This window comes from Cibotium barometz, chromosome 55 (genome assembly GCF_041138505.1).
Source record: "Cibotium barometz isolate CiBa-2024 chromosome 55, ASM4113850v1, whole genome shotgun sequence".
Taxonomy (NCBI): domain Eukaryota; kingdom Viridiplantae; phylum Streptophyta; class Polypodiopsida; order Cyatheales; family Cibotiaceae; genus Cibotium; species Cibotium barometz.
Window position 1 is genome coordinate 20,510,748 of NC_141100.1, and position 12,209 is coordinate 20,522,956.

General features: G+C 40.4%; 1 pseudogene; it reads left to right on the forward strand.

Annotated features, from left to right (window-relative positions):
- Positions 1-6,454: 6,454 nt before the first annotated feature.
- Positions 6,455-6,607, forward strand: LOC147607495 (5.8S ribosomal RNA; annotated as a pseudogene).
- Positions 6,608-12,209: the final 5,602 nt, after the last annotated feature.

Consider the following 12,209-nt stretch of genomic DNA (forward strand, 5'->3'; position numbering starts at 1 on the left):
AGAAACCAAGGATTCATCGGCACCCCGACATACCCACATCTGCATATGGAATAATTGATGTCCCGAGTTACCCATATCAACATAGAGAGTCATCAACGTCTCGATGAGTCACATTTGTTCATCTGTAAACCTATCAAGTTGATTGTATAAATCACCTAAAGTAGGGAACTAGAGAAAGAAATGCCAACAAAGGAAGAATCCAAATTTCCTTATCCGAACATAACAAGATAAACTTGTTTGAACTTTAAAGAAAAAGATTTCAACAAGTGAAAATGCCGACGAGATTACCCTCATCAAAACATGCAGGCTATAGATAAAAGAACTTTATCTAGAGAATGCCCACACTATAACTTCTAGTAAATTCAGAAAATGAGATTGTCTTTAAATAGTGAGGTCAACATGCTAAGTGATGTAAGCAAAGCAACAATCTTGAGCCCAAATTATCCTATAAGATAATATATGTGAGGGATCACTAGCGTCCCATACCACCCATACCACCATGATCCCACCCATACATACTTTAACAATTTGAAAACTCCCTAGTATGCCGTCTAGGAAAATATGAATAAAATCCTGTATAAAAGGAATAAGATGGCCTTATCTAGACTTTCACATACTAAAACCTGTCTCTATATACCTGAGACTACATTAAGGAATAACCCTTATCGAGTACATCATTAGAAAAGAATTTTGAATTATTGGCGCCTTTCTTATGATAACTACCCAAAACACAATAAAGTTAGGGTAGAAAAATAACTCACCTAGATACATAAGCAACTAGGTATTCGAGTTGGAATATGTACAAGAGTATAAGGAACATAGTCCAAAATTACGTGCAAAAAACGAAGGCAAATGCTACCTTCAAAGTGCATGAAATTATCCAAAAGATCAAAAGATCCTTATAAAACCATGGATAAAAGCATAGAAGCTCCTTGAATCCATGAAAACCATAGTTGATCATAAAAATCAATGCATACCATCTACTGGTCCATTAATCATACCAAAAGAAGCATTAAAATTGGTGGCCAACTCATCAATCCTCGGAGTATATGAACGTGGTGTCGTTCAAGCAAAACTCCAAAGTAAGCAAGTGAAACACATGTGATGTCAGCACGAGAAAACGTACTTCAACATTAAATAACCCTCGAAAATGTTAAATTCTCGAGAAAAAAAATTATCATGATTTTTTTTCCTAATTTTTTCTAATTTTATAGGGCCTTAAAATATGATAATTTTGAATTCCACCAAACCTATCTTATGGCATTCCAAACCTATATTTTTCTAGCAAATTTCCAGCAAATAAATTTGCTAAAATACCATTGATATTTTAAAAATACCAATTTCTAGGATTTCTAAAAAATTTCTAATTTTTCCTGAGAATCCCATCGTTCACACGAAATTTCCAATTCCGCTCGACAATTCTCAAATCCAATGAAAATTTACAACTTTAATGGATTTTTTAATTTTCTGGGTCAAAAAATATATTTTAAAGGAATTTGAATGGTCACACGGGCACATGGTCACGGGCACCCGAATGGACACACCATGCCAAACACCAACCCCACATTTTTCTGAAATTTAAAATAACCTTTCTCTAATTTTTCACTAATATTTTAAAATTTTTAACTAACCCCGATGCATAAGAATACGAACGGTCAAAAAAATTTCGAAATTTCAATGGTTTTTTCGAAATACGGAAAGCCAAAAGTTTTGGGAAAATGAAAAGAGCCAAAAGGTTTCCCGTCGGGAATGCGAAAATCCAAGAGTTTTCAAGAAAATAAAATCCAAAAATTTTCAGAGAATTTTTTTTCTCAAAATTTGGATTTTCCTCTCTTTTTTGGATTTTTTTCAAGCTTTTTTTGAAACATTTTCAAAAGCCTTAAAAAAAAATAAAAAACTCATAAAAAAACAATATTAATAAGCTTTAATCAAAAGCTTATATAAAATTTTAAGGGGGGTGGCGATTTTTTTCGCCACCTGTAGCGAAACCCCCCCCTCGGTCTGCGCGCAAAAGAATGAGAAAGGGAGAGAGTGAGAAAACTCCCTCTCTCTTCTCCCCTCTTCCCTCTCCTTCTTCTCCCTTCCATTCTCTCTCCTCCCATCTTTTCTCTCTCCTGTTAACAAAGAGGTTAATCTTAATTAATCTTTTTATTAAGGTTTTTAATTAAACTTTTACTTAATCATGATTAATATTAACTATGATTAATGTTTAATATTAATCATAATTAATATTAACTATGATTAATGTTTAATTTAAAAAATCCTTTTTAAGAGAAATTCACACGGGAAAATCAGAATTGAGAGGCGGAGAGGATCCCAAGTACATGACGGGAGAGCATTTCATGCATCAACATGCCGTCCCCTACTGCATTTCAGCAGAAAATCGAAAGAAATTCGATCACATACCCGCGGAAAAACCCGCAAAAATGTATAAAAAATATATTTTTAATCATAAAAATGCTCAAAAATTTCTAAAAAATTAGGACAAAAATTCCTAAAATTTCTAAAAATTTAGGGAATCCATTCTACCAAAAATATCCACAATAAAATATATGGTATTTTTGTAAAAATTTCCATTAATGCTTATTTTAATCCACAAAAATAGAGAAAAATAGCATTAAACTCACGAAATTCCCCCACAATGTCGATTCGTCCATTGAATTGTAGTAACACGCTTTCCAATCACCATATCAATGATCCACGTGCAAATCATCAACACAAATCAACAAAATAATATTTTTATTAGTGAATATTAAAATTTACTTCAAAAAAATCAACAATAATTAACTAGAGATTGCTCTGATACCACTGTTAAAACCCTAAGATCTCTCTAGATAATTGTTATGCATAAATAAGGCATAAACTTATCCACCCAACCACCCCCGAGCCCAAGGGATACACACATGAATATATAATGACCTCTACCTTGATGTCCCATATACCATCAAGAGGTATAACTCCAATCCAATAGCATGTAGCTATAGTGTAAAATGGTGGGTGAGTAGATATGGACCTCTACACAAGAGACCATAGCATAAGCCTCCAAGCTCCCAAGCCTCCCTTGAGTGTGCCCCATGCCCCTATTATATAGGGCCCTCAAGTGACTCTTGACTCTCCATCTCCCATGTGTGACCCTTGGATGCCTGACCCTAACCTTAACCCTTAAGGTTAGTCCTAACCCATGCTCCCATGCTCACAAGCCTAATGTGGGTTAGCCTCCTAGTATATGCACACATAATGTGCATATAACATAGCACACATAATGTACATATAACAATCAACCTTAAACTTAGGCAGCCCTGTCACAATTTCTTTAGTTTGTATAGACTTCATTTTGTGCACATTTACATGCCCAATTCTCTTATGCCAAATGTCTCTATCTGCAACAACTCCTGAACCCTATGCAAACATTGCAGCTTTCACTTCAGGCATATTTACATCTAGTCTAAACATTCTGCCAAATCACTAAAGAAAACATTCTTGTTTGACCTACATAAACTACTGTATTCTCTGTAGTGGCACTATACTACACCCAAGATGTCATAACCAGTGACCTCAATTTGCATAAATACACCCAATAGCACCTGTAAGACCTCTTTGTAGTACACACAGTGTTTGCACAACCAAATTCCTTTCCTGCAATTCCAAAAAAGAATTCTACAAAGAATCAAAGCTTACCTGTAGTGCACGTGAATGCTTGCGAATTGAAAAACAGAGGTTAAGACGCGCTCAAAATGCATTTTCGGCCCCAAAAATGTAGTCCAAAGGACATTATAGTCGTCTTGCAGCTCTGATCTCGTGAAGACAACTCCTCAATCGGAGTTCATTTTCTAGTGTCTCTCGAGGAGCTCCGGACAAGGGTGTAGTAGCCAACACAAAGGGGGAAGAGTAGGTGAAGCTCTTACCCTCGTACTGCTTCCTGTGCTTCTCTTGCTTGCTGCTCAGCTTCTTAGCATGAACCAGGCTCTTATACCATGAAAATATGCAGACAAGAAGAGAGCTTGAGCTCTTGCAAGCACACACTCACACAAACCCTAGAAGAGAACACACAAGATGAGAGGCTTAAAAATTGCTCTTCTTCTTCTTCACTCACAATAAAGGGGTTCTACCAAAAGATAAGGGGAATACAACATAAGTACTAAAGTACTATGTACATGTAGTCCATAATTTGAACACGCTAAGTGAGTGAGCTGGTAAGATAATTATGCCATATCTCAGTGGTGGGACTAGTAGTTGGTGTGTAGTCTAGTTGTAGAATCACTAGCAAAGATCTAACATGTCAGCATCCTACCAACCACGCCAGTGGTGTAAGCGGTGGAAACGATCACCCATGCATATCATAAGTGTTAGCTCGTGTTGAGCTTAATATCTCAACAAAATTGGCCTAGGCCTTCTCAATGGCAAACCACTAGTCAGGTTGCACAAGGTCCAACCCCCTGTTAGTATCCTTCGACACCTGGAAGGGATGCGTGATTGGTAATCTCTTACACCTCATCCTTGCCCCTTGGCCAATGTCGCTTAGGCCACATCTCAGGCTGACTCTGGCCTCTCTTATGAAAGGAAGACAAAACATCGGGCTAGACGAGGTAGACATTATATGGAAGCTTCTACCCTCATTAAGATCTATTAGTTACATGCTGATGATCCATTTATGCCAATCATTGAAGCCACCCGACTCTTCCCTGTGGCCATCCGGTCACTTGGATAGTCGACAGTGGAGCTACACACCATATGGCACGCTTTGGTGACATTTTGATCTCTCAACATCGTGCTAAGGGTGAAGTTTGATGTGGCAACAATTCACTAACACCGATCAAAGCTATTGGCACCGTATAATTTGACACTACCAGAGGCCCCAACTAGGCAACCTTGGACAATGTCTACCTAGTTCCTAACTTGGGCCTTAACTTAATTTCTATATCCCAAACTGACCCAACTCGATCGTGGAGTTTACTTCAACAAGAGATTTGTCAAGGTGATTGATGAGACTATCGGTCTCATTGTTGCTGCCTGAGGTCAAGCATAGAAGTATGGCCTATATCGGATGCCTGCTCTTCTATCTGAGCCATCTTCCAAGGGTTCTAAGTTTCATCGGGTTTGTGCTTATGTAACCAGAGCTCCTTTGGACACTGAACGACTATGGCACGATCACTATGGTCACCTTTCCTATGACACGCTGTATGAGTTGTCTGGGACCAGTTGTTGGTTGAAGGCATACCCCACCTCCAATAGACCAAGGATGTCTACCAGTCATGTCAAATGGGTAAGCAGCATCGTACACTATACCCACAACATGCTACTATTCATGCCTAGGGTATCCTCAAGTTGATTCACTTCAACTTGAGTGGGCATTGCCCAATCCCCTCCTTAAACACGTCACTCTACTACATGCTGATTGTAGATGACTATTCGACGTACATGTGGGTGTATTTCCTGAAGATGACTATTCGAGGTACATGTGGGTGTATTTCCTGAATCATAAATCAGATGCTTTCCAATACTTTACTATGTGGTGGGTTCGATTAGTCACTAACCAAATGGGCGTCTCAATTAGGATTCTCGTAGAGTGACAATGCTGGTGAGTTTATCTCCCATCAGTTTTTCAAGTTCTTGCAAGAGAAGGGCATTCAACGGCAGCTCATCTCCACCAACTGCCCCTCACAAAATGGAGTGGTCGAGTGCAAGAACCGTACCATTATGGATATGGCACACTCCATGCTCTTTGTAAACAACGCTACCTGCACGCCTTTGGTCAAAAGCAATCAAGAATGTGGTGTACATTCTGAACCGTTGCCGTACAATCGTTGTCCCTCTCACAGGACTCCATTTGAGGCATTATATGGTGAGAAACTGACTGTTTCCCATGTTCGTGTCTTTGGGTGTCGTGCTTACACACACACACTTTGAATGACATGAGAGGCAAGCTTGAGCCAAGGAGTGAGTTGCTCATTTTTGTGGGCTACTACTCTTCGGAATCAAAGGCCTACAAGGTCTTTGATCCAAGAACGAAGAAGGTCTTCATCGCCGCTGCCGTCAAGCATTGTCTTTGATGAGCGGGACTTACTTCACTTTCCTTTGCCCATACCTACCGACGATCAAGAACCTTCGAGACTCTGCGTTATGAACCCAATCAGTCTACTCATACTCCTCCACTTGAGGAGCCTTCCTGCTCCTGATAGCCACCCAGGGACCCTTTACCCCTCTGATACCAATAGACCATGCGGGATTTAAGTATGCTTCCAGCGATACCCCCATTGGAAGGTCCTTGTCGATGCACTAAGCTCAATCCTCGTGCCTTGACTCTAGGACTTGAGTCCTAGACCTAACGCTTATAACTCTTTCCTTTAAGTACAACTACTAGACTTAACCCCTATGGCTCCCCGCCCCCACTGAGGTACCCTAAAAAATGAGCAATGGATTGAGATCCCTCCCTTAGGGAGGATCAAACTACGACGACTCAATAATCGGATATCTTGGCTCTTGCAAACGATGAAGAACACAACGAAATGTGATACGTAGTGTGAATTATAAAATTTGGTGAATCATTGAGTATTTGAACGTAACTTACACCTGTGGCTTATCCAAAGACATGTGTAAGTGAGCGCCCTCCCAAGGGGGGACACACGCACTGGAGGTGGTTGTTCGTGCACACCTCTCCCTCCTGAGAAAAGTCCTAGAGCTATCTCTTAGGTTTTGACTCGAACTAATTTTACTTTCCAAATCAAATGTGAGGTCTAAAACTCAAGTCTTAGACTTTATCCCTAGAAGTCTTGGGATTCAAGTCCTAGGCCTATCCCTTGTTGCTAGACCTAACTTAGTGCGGCTATTAGAGCTATCTCTTAGGTTTTGACTCGAACTAATTTTACTTTCCAAATCAAATGTGAGGTCTAAAACTCAAGTCTTAGACTTTATCCCTAGAAGTCTTGGGATTCAAGTCCTAGGCCTATCCCTTGTTGCTAGACCTAACTTAGTGCGGCTATTAGAGCTAAGTCCTAGATCCTTGGGCCCTAGAGTTCTAAATCTATCATCTAGCTCTAAAATTCACAATCTAAACGAATCTTCTAGCTCTTGGATCTAACTTTAAGTTTTACATTCAGGTGCAACAAGAATAATTTAAGCATTGAATGTAAGTTGTTAATTCCTTTGGCTCCTAGGCATAATCCAAAACCCATACTTTGGCTCTACGCGTCAAGTTTTTTTCTCATTTTTAACCCTTATTCTAAAGAGTAAATAAGTATAATTATTTAAATATACATAGCTTTGTAAAACCTAAATTTAAGATATAATATTGATAGTTATAAAGCTTATATTTGCTATAACCTCTCTCTCTCTCTCTCACACACACAAGTTTTAACTCTTATTGTAAAGAGTAAATAAGTATAGTTATTTAAATATACATAGCTTTATAAAACCTAAATTAAAGATATAATATTGATAATTATAAAGCTTATATTTGTCATAATCTCTCTCTCTCTCTCTGTCTCACACACACACACACACACACACACACACGCACACACACACACGCAGGCACACACACACGCACGCACGCACGCACGTAAGCACACATGCACGCACGCACGCACACACACACACACACACACACACACAAGTTTTAAAGCTATTTATTTAAGTTATGAAAAGATACATATGTTTTATATTATAAACTATAGGTTTCTTTGCAGAATTCATATAAATATAAGGCATGCGCGTGTAGCTCAACTGGTAGAATTGTCAAGTTCCGCAATGAGGACTTAGGTTCGATGCCTAGGGGCTACACGATGGACGATAGCACACACTGCATGCACAAATGCACCCTCATGAGGAAAAAAAATAAAACAAGTGGAAATTCTTCGATGATGGCTTGCCAAATTCCAATTAGAGTGAGTGTGTGTTTGTGTGTGTGTGTGCGCGCGTGCATAAGCCAAAGATTGTCAAATCGATGAGAGGTTTTTAAAATTTTAAAATTAAATCCAACTAGATTTAGAGAGAGAAAGTGAGAAAGTGTGTGTGTCAAATCCATAAGAGGGCTTTAAAAAGTGAAAATTTTGAATCAATCATACTAAAGCAAATTGAAAGAGGCTACATCACAACGAAAGGTGCTTGGCCAAGCTACTCCCCCTCCACTTGCTGCACAACTATGTTACACCACATGCCGGGCTTAGCTTTCCATACCCACCTCCCCTCTATGCTTGGGTTAGCCTTTCTTTTGCTTGTTGTTTGCTCTCTGCTCTGCTTTCGGCAGCGGGTAGCTTGGAGGAGAGGCGTAGTGCAACGTGAGAAGTGACGGACTTGAGAAGGGAGGGAGAGAAGGAACTGTCTCCCACCCACGATCCACTCCAGGATGTCGCCCACCACGTTCTCGTTCTCCAAGCTGTACTCGAAGCTCTTTGGGTGCATTCGAGACTTCTTCGTAGACGCACACCTGCAACAATAGAGGCCGACTACGAATTTTTAAAGCAGCAGAGAGATGAGCCTAGACGGTAAGGCAATCTTCTTCTGGAAATACTCTTCCAGCTTGTCCAATGCTTCCTCCCCGTACTTGTTTGCGTATGCGAGTTTGTCTCTCACGTTCCATTGCAAAACGGTGTCACACGAACTGGCTGCCCTTACAGCTATCAAAGATAGCAGCTTTGAGAAAGCTTCCGTTGAAGAGCTTATGCCTATTGTCAGAGCTGCAGCATCGAGCATTGACCAAAGGTTATAGCAGCGCCAAGTAGTCGTTCGAGTTTTTGAAAAAAAACATTTTATTGATAATAATCTAGGCTGGGCGGCTCTGGCTTGCTTGCTTGCAGGAGAATTAAAACACCATTCAAATTTCAAACGTTTGGAGAGAAGCCTAGGGCTGTAGGGCATGTGTAAAAAATCTACCACGTGAAGGGGGGCATTAGCCGGGTTAGATATAGGTAGATGTGTGAAATACCACAAATCATGAGAATGTAAACCCCAAGAGAAAGAAACACAAAATCCAACCACAAATCCCAATTATCATCACTCTTTCCTAGAAGAGCTTTAAATATTCAATCATAGTTTTTCTGGAGAGTTCCCTTGGAAATTGTAAAATCGACCACTAAGGCCAAAAATATAAGGCAATAAGGCTTTAAATATTCAATCATTGAAATCGATCACTAAGGCCAAAAATATTCTATCATTCGTCGTCGTCGTCGTCTCCGTCGCCGTCGCCGTCGCCGTCCATCGTTCATAAGATTTTATACATTCACGACATCTTTGGACTCCTTTGCAGGGGCGTTTGCAGATGGAGATGCAAAAGCGTCTACATGAACGACTCGAGGTGTGTCGAGTATGAATCCCACAGTACCAGGTCATTATACTCCATTTCTGACTACCTGATTCAACAGATTCAAAGGAATTTACAATTGCGGATAGAGGAACAGGGCAAGAACCTGCAAAACATGTTTTGAGGAACAGCAGAAATCAGGGGGACTAGTCAGCATGCCAGGTCAGCTGCCATTTCCATCTTCTAGAGATGCTGAAGTGTGTTCTTCTGAACCCACTGGCCGGTTGAGCCTGTTTTGTGTGGGCTCTCTGAACCAGCCACCACCGGTCATCTCATGAGAGCTGGCTTTACTGTCTATGTTGGGTGGGTGCACATGGGTGTTGCATGTGGAAACTTAAACTGGCTATGTTTACTTTTAATGTATGTGCAGGCACCCTGTTTCCACAAGAAGAAGGTAAGCTGTGGTTATTGGTGTAGGTTGTACTTTACTGTTTTGTTTGCAACATTATAATTCATTGCATACAGCAATTTGGGTTTTTCATCATATTAAAATTACTGTGTAGAGTGACAGGGCCATCATATCTTAATCTTCATAACATCATATATCCACTCTGGTAGTAGCATGTGTTCTCTATGGACATGGAGTTGACAATAGGCTTGTTGGTCACGGGTGGTGTGGGCTAGTGTGAAAGGATCTATTTATTAAAGGACATGCTTTTGTGCTTTGATCATAATACAAGGTAGCTTGCACATCCTCTACCGAGTGGCAGGCAGAAGAGTCAGCTTAGCACATCTTGGAACTGCCCTCTCTGGGCCTGGAATTCTCATTCCCTCTCAATGTCTCAGTGCTGCCACTGCATCCTTGGGGAAGGCAATCTTGGGCATAGTGTCCTAACTGCTTACACCTGTAGCATGCTGTAGGGAAAGAAGAGAAACACCAATGGTTGCTGAAAACAGCCCAAATGACCCATATCCACATCAAGGAAAGTGGGAACCGGACGCTTCATCCTCCACAGCACCTATACCTTAATATCCAGCTGAACACCCATGAACTGCAGCTTCAGGAGGGCAAAGAGGACCCTTCCTGATGCACTCGCCATCTTGTCGACATGACTTTTGAGGAAGACTGGCAATCCTTTGAAGGAAACCCACACTGGACAGAAGTACAACAGCTCCTCTGGCCGGAAGAGTGGAGACCATGGATGGCATGTGCAAAACATTCATCCTTGCATACTAAATCATACACCACAGTTTTGGATTCACAAACAACCAGATAGAACCAATCTTCTGCACCACTGCAGGTCTTGGGGATGCTTGACCATGCTCTCGCTATTCACCTCTCACAACAGGTCATGGTTTTCTTCCCAGACCAAGCTACCTACAGGCCGTCCGCCATATGGCCCCCCAGCAGAGTTATCCCTGTTTGCTCATAAGCCCCCTTCTTCCTCGATTCCGCTTTCCTGTCCACCATTGCAGCTCTGTCTGCCACCGACTCCCTCTCCTCTCCTGTCTTGCCCAGCTCTTTCTCACAGAGTACCTGTGCTGTCTGTCTTGTTCACCAGCCACAAAACGGCCTGTGCTCTGCCTGTCCTGTGCACCAGCCACAAATTAAACGGCAAATCGACGCCTTAGGGCATTCATCATTGTCGTCATCGTCATTGTCATCATCCATCGTTCATAAGATTTTTATACATGCATGGCCATCATCTACGTCTTTGGCTGGTTTTGTAGTGCATGGTGTAAAATTGTGTACATCTCATTTTCTTGCCACATTCATTTTTAGTAGTCGCCTTGTTTTGTGTGACAAGTTGAAAAGTCTGATGACAAGGAAGGGGGTAACCGTTATTATTTTGATTTGTGGTTTCAATGCAGGTAAAGCTGACAAGAAGAGGATAATAAATGAGGGGCCCAATGTTGACCCAAAAGTGCACGCAGTCCTTTGTTGAATATATTGAACTTTATGGTGATTTATGCAGTCCAGAGTGTGCTAGATGTTCCTGTATATACACATGTGTCGCGGTGCTTTTCATGCCAGCGTTGAAATCATCTAGGCATCTTTGTGCTCAGCTTGCAAATGCTATATTCACGTTCAGCACTCTCTCCCATGGGGTCTTAAAAGACCCTTGTCAGATGGCATCAATGAATGGCACTAGATGGCATCACTGAACAAAATCACAAAATCATGATGCCTTGTTTGGGTAGTTGAATAAAGTAAACTAGGAGGGCAAGTAAACTAGGGGTGAAAAATATAAAATATAATGGCTTGAAATCACATAGTTTTGTTGCTTGAAGGTATAGTGTAGTAGTAAGATGTTTCTAATGGTGATCCAAGGTCTCAAATTCAAATCCACTTTTGCACATAACATCTTGCTCCAAATTTTTCTTACTCCCAAACTCTAATTCACTCTCATTCCACGAAGTAAACTAGGTAGTGTTGAGTAAACTAGGAAGTGCTGAGTAAATTAGGAAGTAAACTATGTTCACTTAGTATACTACAAAGTAAACTATGAAGATGTTTTTTTTTTTTGTAGTTTACTTTACTCGCTCTAGTTTACTTTATCCGACGACCAAAAAAGGTGTTGCGATTTTTGATCAATGCTATCCATTGATGTTATCTGAGAAGGGTCTTTAGACCTCATGGGAGATAGTGCTGAGGGGGGACGGGGCCACACTTGTAAAAATAGCGGTTAGAGGCCACATTTACAAGGGGGTGGGAAGCAGTCCTAGATTTTGAAGGGTAGCCTTGTTTTTTCTTTTAAAGGGCTAGAAGGCACTTTAAAGAAGCGCTAAAATAAACCTTATCTTTTTTTCAAGGTCATTTTTAATACTCCTTCAACATTTCATAATTCTTATTCTATAAATATACATGTCTTATATAACAATTTTAAAGTTTTTATAATTCACAAAAACAATTAGAATTGAAAAAAAGATTCAACAATATTCAAATGATAAATACACATAAAGGTGTAGA